At 42.9% G+C, this 9726-nt stretch overlaps 1 protein-coding gene across 2 annotated transcripts in view; it reads left to right on the top strand.

Annotated features, from left to right (window-relative positions):
• The first annotated feature begins 1051 nt into the window (after window positions 1–1051).
• Window positions 1052–9726, top strand: part of RALBP1 (ralA binding protein 1) — a 62738-nt gene continuing 54063 nt past the window's right edge. Inside the window, exon 1 of one of the 2 annotated variants that reach the window (XM_059409188.1) lies at window positions 1052–1255. The gene's annotated coding sequence lies outside the window, so the exon portion shown is untranslated. Of the gene's footprint in view, window positions 1256–1324; window positions 1773–9726 lie in introns of those variants that run through there. The other variant, XM_059409187.1, reaches the window with a different exon arrangement.

Below are 9726 nucleotides of genomic sequence, written 5' to 3'. Positions count from 1 at the left end.
AATGGCTCAATAATGCCCCAGTCAGCTCAGTGCCTATCCCTTGGCACGTCTAGTGTTGCTGGAAGTAAAGTATATTATTATTATTTTTTAAAGATTTTATTTATTTATTTGACAGACAGAGATCACAAGTAGGCAGAGAGGCAGGCAGAGAGAAGGGGGGAAGCAGGCTCCCCACTGAGCAGAGAGCCCGATGCGGGTCTTGATCCCAGGACACTGAGATCATGACCTGAGCCGAAGGCAGAGGCTTAACCACTGAGCCACCCAGGCGCCCCAGTAAAGTGTATTATTAATTGGCATTGCGACATGCCCATCTCAGTGGTTAGAGGACACTTCTTTTGCCAGAGGGGCAAAAAGAAAGCTCCTCAAACAGTGAGAAAACAAGGGCTTGTACAGACCATGCTGGTACCTAATTGCAGGAGGCTCTTCAAAGTCAGGCTGAGGGGGCTGATTAGAAATCGGGGTGTACAAGGAGGAGCCCTACTGTCCGATCTGTCAGCTTCTCTGCGAGGTAGAGCGGCAGGACAGATTAGTAGGTTAATCGACATTATACAATGAAGTTCTAAAAAGAGGATTGCACGTAGGAATGGAAATGATTGGGAATGGCATTTATCTCAAATCGTCTCTTTCCCCTAATCATCAGCCAACTTTTATAAAACAAGAACGCTTCAAAAGACCCGATTTCCAGGCATGCGTTAGCAGAATAATTCTTCAAGTTTTGCTTAGGATTCCTGGGGGGAAATGTAGTTATTTTCAGCCTTTTCCACGATTCAGTTATTTCTCTTTGCAACCTACACGTGTGGCTAGGCTGTTTTAATTCAGGTGTTTCCTTTGCAAGTGTTGAACCAGAGAGGGCGGTGGAAGACAGCCCAGCAGGCCAGCTCGAACCGGGGGCTGGCCCTTGTCAATACCCAGTTTAGGAATTCTCAGCGGGGTCCCGACACAGAGTTCTGTGCAGTTTCCCCTCAGAGGCTCAAAGCGCTTCCTTTAAGGAAAGCCCACACTAAGAGTCCCCACCCCAAGCCAGATTCCCCACCCAGTCCAAGGCCGGGAAGATGCCCCACCCAGCGGCCGGCTAGGCCGGCTTCCTAGGCTGGTTTAACTGGTTAGGAAGACCGAAAAGCCTGCTAGCACAAAAGCTCTGCACTTCGGGAGCTGAGGAGCAGCCGGCCAGAACGTGGAGTGGAAAGCTCTTTGCTCTCTCAAGACCAGCGCAGGCGACGCCCTCAAGCCGTCTTCACTGATCCTCTGATACCGGGTAGGTGTTACATCCCACCCAGTCCCCCAAGACTGGGAACTGCGCAGGCGCCCGCTGAGCACTACCGCGGTGCTTTCTCTCGCGCGCTCCCTCAGTCTCCTCAGCAAGCCTCTGGGCCGAAGGGATCGCGGTCCTTCCTGGGTGTTGTAGTGTCCTTCCTCGACGAAGGGTCCTCACGTAAGCGGGGCACTGGGCGTCCGAGAACTACCCCTCCCAGCATGCTGCGCGCGAGGGCACAGGGCGTTTGCCCTTGACGGCTTAAGCCGTCAGCGCAGAGAGGAGGACCCAGGAAGCCGGCAGCGGCGGGAGGAGGGAATGCGCGTGCGCGTTGGGCCGGCTCGGCGCTTCTGTCCCAATCATTGTAAACAGGCGGAGGCTGGGGCGGGGTGGGAATGGGGCGCCCGGGGCCGGCTAGGGGCGCAGCGCAGGAGGCGCCTACGGTGGCTGCGGCGGCACCGTGAGCGCGAGGAGGCGGCGGCTGAGGCGGGGGCGGGCTGTCGCGCGGCGGCGGGCACAGGTCAGTGGCGGGCAGCGGTGGCGTGCAGGGGTCGTGGCGGTGCCCCTCGCGTGCCCGGGAAGCCCTCTCCGCACCCATCTCGCAGGCGGCGTCTGTCAGGCAGCATGCGGGGCTGGGCGCTCGCCGCGCGCGGAGCTGGAGTTGGGGGTGGGGGGCGTGGCTGCCCCGAGTGCGGGTTCATCCCGGGCAGGCTTCTCCCCAGTTCTCGCCCTGTTGCCGGCCGTTCCTCCCACTTGCCGGCCGGGCCTCCCTCGTGGCATCCGCATTTGTGATTTGGTGCCCTCGGGGTCCGGAGGAGGAGAGTCGGGAACCGGGCCCCTCCCCACCTGAGTCTCCAGGCCTTAGGGCAGCTCTTGGGCACCGGAACGGGGGAGAGAGGACTGTCTTTTATATAATCACTGTTTTTTAAATCGCACCCGGAATACTGACCCGTCTCCAGGACTTGCCCAGCGGACTAGGAAAAGGCTCTTGATGTTTCCCACCGCTGGCACGGAAGCAGTAGGGGCTCCTTTGGGTGCTGCGGTCTTCCGTTCAGGTTTCAGTGCGAATGCACGGACAGATCTGGAGTTGAGAGTTCTTTTTACAACTCATTTCCAAGTATGTTTGTGATCACATGCTCTTATTGAGGTCACCTCCCCCCCTCCCTTTTTAAAAATTTCTCGTTATGAGAATGAAACAGGTTTTACAAAATATTCCACACCCCAGTCTTAACCTGGAATAATTACGGTGTTTCCAGTTTGGGGATTCTTTCCTTCAGAGCCTCCCTCTTGACCAAGCAGCTTGTTTCCTCTAAGGCCTAGTAGAGTTCTTGAAAATAATTAAAATGTTAACTCGAGATACTTGGAATGTGCGTTGTAGGAGAAATAGAGTCGTTTGGACGTGGAGTTCACACACCATCTAGCCTCATTAGAAGAGCTTTCAGTGGGTATTTTGTAGAGTGGAGTGGGCATGTTCACATGCTGCAGCACTTTCGGTAGCATTCCATCATACTTGGCAGTTATTCATAAAGTATTTAAGTGGGGATAAGGAGCAAGCTCACTTTTGGTTTGGTGGTTATGGAGGCAGCACTTCTAAATGAAAAAAAAAAAAATGGGTCTGTGAATAAGAAAAGTAACCTCACTTGACGCCTTCCTAGTTGTCTTGGTGATTTGGTAGTTCCTTTCTGAGTGTCTTTCTGGAAATGAGTAATTGCTGTAAACTACTGGCAGTAGGAGAGGTAGGAAGGAAGTAGAGTGGTTCTCACTTTTCAGAGTGACCCTATAGATTTAAGTGGGATAGACTTAGTTTAACAGTAACCACTGGGAAGTAATTCTTTGAACAAAGTATCTTGAAGCAGTATGACATAACTTAATTTGCTTTCTCTTCAAATAGTATCTCTCATTGTAGATCTAATTTAGAAAACCAGAAGTGTTATCAGAGAATGAATATTAACTTTAATTTGTACACTTGTATTTGCACAGCTGTTTGCTCGGAAAGGGGACATTAGGTTCGAATGTAACCCAAAAGTATGTTCTTTCTTTTTTGAAAGAAAATTCCTGATAGAAACTTAAGTTAGCATGTTTGGAAGGAATAAGGAAGAACGTGGGTCATTTAGTATAGAGGAGTTACTATGTAGCAGGTACTATATCCGCTGAAGAGGACTTGCAGATGGATAAGGCAGTGCCCCTGCTTTCTGGTGATAAGGCTTTATCTTTTACTTGAACTGTTCTCAAGTACAATATGTTTTTAAGATTACTTTGGAGAAGGTGTGGGGGCAGAGGGTGTACAAAGGAGATAGTGATCAGTTTCTTATGGGGAGAGAAGGAGAGATTGAGGAAGTTGGCAGTGGAAAGGAAAAAGTATGTGGAGGGGAAGACTACAGCAAGGATGGCCATTTAGGTAGAAGGAAGGGTGTGAGCAGAAGCACGGGAGTCTGAGGTTCCATAATGAATTTTACAATCTGGAGGTGTAGCTAGTAGGCAGGGGCCAAATTAGGAATATTCTTTTTTTTTTTTTTTTTTTTTTCATGAATAGTCTTAAACACTGTTAAAGTAGTTTCAACTTTTATCTTGTAAGCCAGTACAAGTCACTGAGACAGGATAAAGAAAACAGAAACCTAAGCCAGCTGAGCCCATTTTAACTCCCTGCTGTGTGTTACATTAGGTATTTTATGCTTTGTGTGTTAAACTTGAAGGTTTAGGCATGACAAAGGCAGAAAATGAAGGAACGGGACACCTGGGTGGCTCAGTTGGTTAAGTGGTTAAGCAGTTAAGCGTCTGCCTTTGGCTTAGTCACGATCCTAGGATCCTGGGATCGAGTTCCCCATTGGCCTCCCTGCTGAACAGGGAGCCTGCTTCTCCCTTTGCCCCTTCCCTCACCCCACTCCGCAAGAGTGCGTTCCTCCTGCTTGTGCTCTCTTGCTCAGTCTCTGTCAAATACATAAATAAAATCTTAAAATTTAAAAAAAAAAGGAAAGAAAATGAGGGAAATGAACCAAAGGCAGAAGGGAAGCTGGACGTGATTAGAAAGAGCATGGAACACTTCGAAGAGCCGGAAGTCATTCTCTGCAACTATAGCACTGGGTTTATGGTGGTAAGTAGCGCAAGACGAGGCTGCACAGATAGTTCTTTGAGAGTTGCTTGACATTCTAAGGTTTCTAGAATTTTTCCCCTTATAGAAGTAGTAGAATTTATGAATTTTAATCAGGAAAAAGTCATGATAAAGTTTTCCTCTTGGGAAGATTGTTCTGGTATTGTAGAGTGCAGATTTCAGAAGGGGTGGAAGGAAGAAGATCAGGCAGGGTGCAGAAAGGTAGAAGGTAGCTCTAAACTAAGGTAGAGTCGGAGATACAAAGGAGTAGTTTGACAGAAGGTAGAATTCATAGGATTCAGGTGTGGTTGGATTTTAACTTGGGTCATTGAATAAGACAGTGGTAGAGTACAATTGGCCCTTTAACAATGGGGGGGTTAGGGGTGCTGACTCCCCTTGCAGTCTAAAATTCATGTATAACTTTTGACTCCCCCCAAACTTGACTACTAATAGCCTACTGTTGACTGGAAGCCCTACAGATAACATAAGTCAATTAACACATATTTTACATGTTACGTGTTTTATATGTATTCTTACAATAAAGCTAGAGAAAAGAAAATGTTACGAAAATCATAAGGAAGAAAAAACACGATTACAGTACAGTACTGTATCAAAAAAGGACCACATCTGAATAGCCCCACACAGCTCAAACCTATGTTGTTCAAGCATCAACTCTGTACTGAGACAGGAAGAGGAGCAAGTTTGGGGAGGGACAGTGTGTTAGATTTTGGATGTATCGAATGGGAGTTGTCTATGAAGCTTCCAAGTGGAAAGCAGCTGCAGAGTTGGGTGTGTGGATCTGGAGTCGAAGAGAGAGAGGTCTTGCTGTGAGAGTCAGCAGGCTATATTATAGGTGGTAGCTGAAACCTTTGATTTACATTATAACATGTAGGAAGAGTTTACCCATGGAGAATAGTTCTGGAAATAGACAATGGAGGACATTTACAGTGAAATTGAGGAAGAAGACCTGGGAAGGGAAATTCCTAAGTTTTTAGAGATGCAGAGAAATCATGAGAAAATGTCATAGAAGCCAAAATAGAATCATTTCAAAAGGAAGCTATGCTTCACAACCAACTCTCCACAAAAACATGAAAATTTCTGAAAAAGGAAGCTGTACTCCAAAGCTCTGAGGACTTGAGTAAAACAAGGATTACTGTTCAGTCTGATAACTAAGAGCAGTTTTGTAACATTCTACCTAATGCTATCATGGGAGGAAGGAGCTCGTTTCTTTGAATTGAGGAGTTGATGGGTGATCAGAGTGAAGAAAGTAAATATGGTTTAGTTCAAGAATAAACAAATGTTAGCTGTGAAGGGAATAATGGAAAGAGTTGTTAGCAGATGATAAAAAGGGTTAAGAGTGATTTTTAACATGACAAAGACTTGAGCCTGCTTTTTTTCTTACGACAGTTTAATTGAAATGTAATTCGTATAATGTAAAATTCACCCTCTTAGACTGTACAATTCAGTGGTTTTTAGTATATTCTTAGATTTGTGCAACCATCTCCACAGTAAACTCTAGAACATTTTCATTACCTCAAAAAAGAAACCTTTTGCTCATTATCGGTCACATTCTTTCTCTTCCCACCCTTTAGCAGCAGTGATCTGCCTCTGTATTTGCCTATTCTGGACATTTCATATGAATGGAATCACATAGATGATCATTTGTGACTGTCTTCCTTTACTCAGTGTACTGTTTTCAGGATTTATCCATATTATAGCATATATCAGAACTTCATTTGTTTTTATTGCCAAATAATCTTCTGTTGCCTGGTTATACCATGTTTTGTTTATCCATTGATCAGTTGGTGACTATTTGAGCTGTTTCTGCTTTGTGGCTCTTGTGAATAATGCTGATATGAATATTCATGTACAAGTTTTTCCGTGGCTGTTGCTCCTAGGTGTATACCAAGGAATAGAATTGCTGGATCATAGGGCTACTCTTACGATTAACATTTTGAAGAACAGCCAAACTGTTTCCCAAAGCAATGCACCATTTCATTATGCAGTATAAGGGATCTGATATCTCCTCATCTTTACCAACACTTGTTATGTTATGGCTTTTAAAATTTTAGCTATTCTAGTGGGTGTGAATTGGTATCTCATTGTAGGTTTGATATGATGATAATGACCATCTTTTCATGTGCTTGTTGGTCATTTGTCTATATTCTTTGGAAAAATACCTATTCAAATTCTTTGCCCGTTAAAATTGGGTTTGTCTTTTTGCTGTTGAGTTTTAAGAGTTCCTTTATATAGTCTAGATGCTAGACCCTTATCAGAATACGATGTGCAAATACTTTCTTCCATTCTTTAGATTCTCTTTTTACTTTCTTTTTTTTTTTTTTTTTAAAGATTTTATTTATTTATTTGACACAGAGAGATCACAAGTAGGCAGAGAGGCAGGCAGAGAGAGAGAGGAGGAAGCAGGCTCCCTGCCGAGCAGAGAGCCCAATGCGGGACTCGATCCCAGGACGCTGAGATCATGACCTGAGCCGAAGGCAGCAGTTCAACCCACTGAGCCACCCAGGCGCCCCCTCTTTTTACTTTCTTGATGATAGCCTCTGATATACAAAGTTTTAAAATTTTGATGAAATACAGTTTATCCACTTTTTTCTTTTGTTACTCATGATTTTGGCATCCTATCTAAGAATCCATTGTCGAATCCAAGGATGTGAAAATTAACACTGTACTCTCTTCTGAAAGTTTTTGGTTTTAGTTTTAATATTTAGGTGTTGATTCATTTTGAGTAAAATTTTTTGTGTATGGTTTGAGATATAGGTCCATTTTCTTGCATGTGGACATTCAATACTTTATTCCCATCTGTTGAAGAAACCATTCTTTCCCCATTGAATAATCTTGACACCCTTGTTGATATATCAGTTGACCATAGATGTTTGGATTTATTTCTAGACTCTCAAATCGATTCCATAGGTCTCAATGTTTATACTAATGGCAGTACTACATTGTTTTGGTTACTCTAGTTTTGTAGTACCTTTTGAAATCAGGAAGTGTGCTTTTTTCCAACTTTGTTGTTTTTGATTATTTTTTTGTGGCTATTTAGAGCCTTTTGCAGTTCCATATTAAACTGAGGACCAGCTTTTCCATTTCTGCAAAAGAGATTGTTCTAGTGTGTGGATATGGAGTTTATTTTCTGTTTTTATCTTGTATCCTGTAATTTTGTTAAACTCATTTATTAGCTCCAGTAATTTCCTAGTAGATTTTATTGGGTTTTCTGTGTAAGATCATGTCATCTGTGAATGAATAGAGACAGTTTTACTTCTTCCTGCCTTTTTTTTTTTTTTTAAGATTTTCTTTATTTTTTGACAGAGATCACAAGTAGGCAGAGAGGCAGGCAGAGAGAGAGGAGGGAAAGCAGGCTCCCTGCTGAGCAGAGAGCCCTATGTGGGGCTCCATCCCAGGACCCTGACTGAGATCATGACCTGAGCCAAAGATGGAGGCTTTAACCCACTGAGCCACCCAGATGCCCCATACTTCTTCCTTTCTGATGTGAATGCATTTTATTTTATTTTTAAAGAAGATTTTAAGAGGGAGAGAGTATGCATATGAACAGGGAGGGGTGGTGGGAAAGAGAGAAGCAGACTCCCCGTTGAGTAGGGAGCCCAATGTGGGACTTGATTCCAGGACGTGGAGATCATGACCTGAGCTGAAGGCAAGTGCTTAATTGACTGAGCCATTCAGGCTCCCCTGCATGCATTTTATTTATTGATTAATTGCCATCACTTGTACTTACAGTTCGGTGTTGAACAGAAATGGCAAGGACAAACCTCTTTGTCTTGTTCCTGGTCTTAGGAGGAAAGCTTCCAGTCTTTCACCATTAAGTGTAATGTTAAATGTGGGTTTTTCACTGATTCCCTTTATCAGTTGCTGTCTGTTGTTAGTTTGTCAGATGTTCTGTTAAATGTTTGTTAATTTTTTTTTTTTTGTATTTATTGATTTTCAGTGTCATTTCATTGTAGTCAGAGAACATACTTGTGTGCTTTCAGCCTTACAAACTTTGTTCAGGTTTGTTTGTGGCCTAAATTTGATCTGTTTTGAAGAATGTTCCAAGTATGCTTGAGATGAATATGTATTATGCTGTTGTTGAGTGGAGTGTCTGTTAGGTCTAGTTTCTTCAAAGTATTGTTCAAGTCTTCTCTTTCCTTATTGGTATTTTATCTAGTTGGTTTATCCATTGTTGAAAGGGGGATATTGAAGTTTTCAACTATTATTGAACTGTTTTTCCTTTCAATTTAGTCAGGTTTTGTTTTGTTTTGTTCCATGTCTTTTAGGGTTATTTTATTAGGTGCTTGTACATGTATAGTTGTTATCTTGTTGACAAGACCTACCCTTTTATCTTTCTATAATATTCTTGGTTCTTGTAATAGATTTGTCCTAACATTTTTTTTGTTTGGCATTAGTATAATCTGTCATCCCAGCTCTCTTTTGGTTACTGTTCACATGAAGTATCTTTTTCCATCATTTTCATTTCTCTTTAAATTAAATTAAATTTTAAATATTTTTTATTTATTCATTTGAGAGAGAGAGTTAGAGCATGTGCATGTGTAAGAGAGAATGAGCAGGGGGAGGGTCACATGGAGAGAGACAAGCAGACTCTGTGCTGGGCAGGGAGCCTGATAACAAGGTTTAATCCCAGGACCCTGGGATCATGACCTGAGCCGAAGGCAGATGCTCAACTGAGTCACCCAGGCACCCTCATCCTTTCAACTGTGTTTTAGAACTTGAGTCTCTTGTAGGCAACATATAGTTGGATCTTAAGAAAAAAATCCGTTTCGTCACTATCCACCTTATAATTTTGGGAATTTAACCCATTTACCTTTAATGTAATTACTGATTAGGAGCAACTTCTGCCCTATTGGTGTTTGTTTTCTGTATATTTTATATCTTTTTTATTCTTCAGTTCTTCCATTAGTGCCTTCTGTATTTCTTTGCACTGTATTATTTTATTTTATTTTATTTTATTTTTTTTTTTTTTTTTTTTTTTTAAAGATTTTATTTATTTATTTTACAGAGAGAGATCACAAGTAGGCAGAGAGGCAGGCAGAGAGAGAGAGAGGAGGAAGCAGGCTCCTGCTGAGCAGAGAGCCCGATGCGGGACTCGATCCCAGGACCCTGAGATCATGACCTGAGCCGAAGGCAGCGGCCCAACCCACTGAGCCACCCAGGCGCCCTGCACTGTATTATTTTAAATCTTTATATCTTATTTACTATATATTTTGAGTTATTTCTTAGTGGTTGCCCTGGGATTACAATTAATATTTTCATTTGTAATAGTCTGGTTCAGATTAATACCAGTTTAGTTTCAGTGGTGTATAAAAACTGTACTCCTAAAAACAAACAAACAAAAAATTGTACTCTTGTAGCTCTACTC

Source organism: Mustela nigripes, chromosome 8 (genome assembly GCF_022355385.1).
Source record: "Mustela nigripes isolate SB6536 chromosome 8, MUSNIG.SB6536, whole genome shotgun sequence".
NCBI lineage: Eukaryota > Metazoa > Chordata > Mammalia > Carnivora > Mustelidae > Mustela > Mustela nigripes.
The sequence above is the reverse complement of the archived record's forward strand: the minus strand, read 5'-3'. Positions and strand labels throughout refer to the sequence as shown.